Genomic DNA, 4,044 nt, shown 5'->3' with positions numbered 1-4,044 from the left:
GAAGGAGTCCAGGGAACACAGTCACACTCTGCTTTCCCCAGGCCCGTGAGTGCTGATGGGGTGGGCGACAGGGAGAGGAAGCAGGGGCCCTGGCAGAGGCCAGCTTGGGGAAGGCAGGGCCTGTGCTGGGACCCAGGGATCCCAGTTCATTATCCAGCTGAGAGGCCAGGGTGGGAAGGGACCTAGGGGCCCACGGGGAGTCTGGTGAGGTTCAATGCTGAAACGGGACACAGAGGGGCAGGAGTGTGTGCAAAGGAGTGGCCAGGGACATCTGAGGAACTGCTGGCTGTGTGGCTGCCGCGTCCCTCCTTTTACCCAAAATTCCCACCTAAAGTGTCCAGCGGAGAGCCAGCACCAGTACACATCTGTAATCCTGGCACTCAGGAGGCTGGGGCAGGAGGATTGCACTGAGTTCGAGGCCAGCCTGAACTATATCGTGAGATCCTGTCTCTAAAAACTAACAAACAAACAAGCAACGACAAAAATGCCCAGTGGCTGCAGGCCCCACTTCCCCATCTCCCGCCAGATCTCCCACTCCTCCTCCCTAGGTGGGTGGTGGGCAGCAGGTTGCAGGGTGGGATGGGGCCAGGCTGGAGCCCAGCCTGATCTGAGCCTCTGAGAAGTGTCACAGCCCTGCTCAGCGGGGCTGAGTGGCCCTGGAGGGCCTGCAGGCCCCATGGCTGGCATTTCTGGGCTCAGGCCCCGGCCTTGCTTGTGGATGATGCTACTGGCGTCCAAACCCACTGGCATGGGAACCGCTGCCAGGACTACGGGGGGAGAGGGTGGCACCCGAGGAACCTGGGTGTTCTGGCTACCCATGGTGCAGCTGTCAGGCAGGAGTCAGCCGGGCCGTGGGCGGTGGAGAACCCCAGCTCATTGGCACTGGCTGTGGCGGCAGCTGCTTGTCTTGTTTTCCATCTCCTCCCCAAGCACCAGCCAGCTCGCTGCCTTCCCCGACAGCCGCAGTGCACCAGCCGCAGCTCTGTTCAGGCTGTGCAGCGTGGGTGACTTACTTAACCTCTGTGAACCTCAGTTTCCCACTAGAACATGAGAGTGGCAACCTGGCATCTAGTGAGCTCTTGCTGAAGAGCAGCTCATGGTGAAGGTGGGCAATGGCACCAACAGCCTGACTGCAAGGCTTGGGCAGGGGACTCCCTGGAGACCCAGCACCAAAAACACTTATGGTACAGCATCACTTTTCTGACTGGCCATTTCTAAAGGGGACCCCAGGACAAGGACAGGGCTGGAAGAAAGCCGGGCACGGTGGTACCAGCATGTAATGCCAGTGCTCTGGGAGACTGAGGCTGGAGGACTACAAGTTTGAGCCCAAGTTGAGTAACTTAGAGACTTAGCAAGACTCAAATACAAAATACAAAAATACAAAAATAAAAAAGACTCAACTCAACATAAAAAGGGTTGGGATGTAGCTCAGCACAAAGGCCTTGGATTTCATCCTCAGTACTTCGAATAAACAAGAGAAAAAAGGAGAGAGAGAGAGGAAAGAATGCAAGCCCCACTCCAGCCTGCCTGCACCAGCATCCTCATGATGACATTTGGGCCATTTTGCCAGTGGAGAGAAAGGCACCCCTTTCCAGGGCAGAAGGAAGGAGGGGAGCCTGGAGACCGCCCTGCTTCTGCCTCATCCTGTTCTTCTTCGTCTTTGGTCCTCCTTAGAGGGACATAACCATGCTGCTGGCCCCGAAGGACTCTTTCAGGATCGACTTTCAGGATCCAGCGTCCCTCTCACCTGCCAGCCAGGGAGGGAGACGCCCGCCCTCTGTGGCCTGATGTGTGCTGTGCCCACTCGGCCTCTGGCTTGGACTTGCTCAGGTGCCCTGGCCTCGACTCTGGTTCCAGGTCCTCACACCACCCTGACGCCAACCCCAGGTCGCCCTTCCTGACCCTGGCTCCCCAAGTTCCTCCAGCTGTTGGGAGGATGTGGAGCTGAGGACAGTGAAGACGGGCATAAGGGCTGAGGACAGGGTGCAGGGGAGGGTGGCGGCAGTGGTGTGCATGAGGAGGACATGGCCATGGGTGGTGGCCCAGGAGGCAATGGGAACAGTGAGCCACAGCAGCCAGAAGGAGCTACCAAGTTGTCCTTGACCCCAGCCTCTCTGCTGACCATGGAAGCCAGCCCAGGACGACACAGTGGGGGGCCTCTTGTTTTGTTCCCAGAAGCCCTTGCGGCAGGAAGAGCTGCTGAAGGGGACCCCAATGTCTCCTGGGCTTCAGCTAATGAGAGTGAAGCACAAGGCAGGACCCAGGCAGGGACAGTGTGGGGTTGCCAACCCTGGGCACAGGGCCTCCTCTTCAGGAGTGAGGCCAGGCTCTGGCCACAGCATAGGCCTTCCTTGGTGGCACGGAGCAGCCCTGAGCTGCCGGAGTCGTCAGGGTCAATGGAAGCACTGGAAGCTGAGGGACTGGGGTCTCACAGCAGCAAGGGTGGGCCCTGGTGGCAGAAGGCTCCAGACACGGTCCATACATGTGTTCCAGAGGCAATTACTGGGAATCCCGTCGTCCTTGGCAAGGGCTCATGGATTCTTCGCTTATTGTTAATATCAACACTCAAAATACTGTCAGGCCCGCCATGACCAATTTTGAGCCTTTCCGTTATCCATGGGCCACCTGCCACCTGCAGTCCCCTGGACACGCCCACTCCAGCCTCTGCCAGGACCCTGATGAGGGGCTGGTCTGGAGAAGCCTGGCAGGGAGCGAGGGCTGGGCTCCCGGCTTGCTGCCAGGGCTTCGGGCCTTGCCAGGTGTCAGGTTCAATTTCCCAAAGCTCCGGCTCAGAGAACCAAACATCATGTACCTCCACCCAAGTGGGGTCCTCTCAGGCTGCCCCTTGGCGCCAAGAAGGTCCCTGGGGGTGGGAGGGAGCTGATCAGACTCACCAGGCAGGGTGAGGACAAGAGCAGAAAGGTCATTCATCCAGTCTGTCGCCCACCTCTTGGCAGGCAGGCTGCGGGCCACAGAGAGGGCCGTGTGTGGGCCAGTGGGCACTGCCAGCAAGACACTGGGAGTGGCACAGGGAATGCTGGGATCGTGGGCAAGTCCGGAGATCTGGGCTCCAGCCCCTGCCTCATGTCATCCTGTGGCAGACACCAGGTTGGCTCCCCTGGCAAATAAGATGGCTTAGTAACAGGACCTGTGAGGTTCATCCCACCTTGCATTAATCAGCAAAGTCCCTTCGACAGCCAATCCCAGAGCCCTTGGACAAGGGTGTACTCACTGCTTTTGTTAGAACAGCTTCATTGTGATGTAAATCACATCCTATACAATTCACCCACAGTAAGTGTATCATTCAGTAGTTTTTAATGTACTCACAGGGTTGTGCAATCATTTCCCCAGGTAGTCCTGGGACATTTTGGTCACCATGCCCCAAACAAACCCTTACCTGTTGTCTACCACCACTCACTTCCACCCTCCAACGTGGCCACCGCCTTTGCCAGAGTAACCCACCTCCCCCAGCTCTTGGCAGCTGCTGATCCACTCTGTGTCTATGGACTTGCTTATGCTGGACTTTTCATTGATTCCTGGGATTGAGCAAATGGGACCTGCCTGCTTGTCCCATACCAGCTCCCCACCATGGCTCCCACCTGGTTCCTGACCTTCATTTCTCCCTCACTCTCAGCAACTGCTGTCCCTTTCCTATACCCATCATCTGATCCCAGCCCACTGACCAATGTGACATTCTTCACTTCTCACACCTACTGCCTTTCCTTCCCAAGGCCCCAGGGAACCAATCTAAAGTAAGAACTGGATGGAGTCACCCTGCCCAGCCCAGCCCAAAACCTATCCAGAGGGTCTCCATTGCCATTGGGAAAGTCTAGACCAAATGTCTTAGGTGGATTCTCGGAATACAGCACTGAGCTGGGGTATGCATCTGGGAGAGGATTCTAAAAGACAGGAAAGAGGAGCTGGAAATGGATAAAGGCCATTGAAGGATGCTGAAGAAGTCTGCATCTTGCATGCTGCACTGCATTTCATTCCACCAGAATCTCTGAGAATTGTATGTAATGAAACCCAGGTTTGTCTGAACAA

The sequence above is a fragment of the Cavia porcellus genome, unplaced genomic scaffold, assembly GCF_034190915.1.
Source record: "Cavia porcellus strain 051 isolate PalLab524CR breed Dunkin Hartley unplaced genomic scaffold, mCavPor4.1 scaffold_23, whole genome shotgun sequence".
NCBI classification, from domain to species: domain Eukaryota; kingdom Metazoa; phylum Chordata; class Mammalia; order Rodentia; family Caviidae; genus Cavia; species Cavia porcellus.
Note: the sequence above shows the minus strand (reverse complement) of the source record.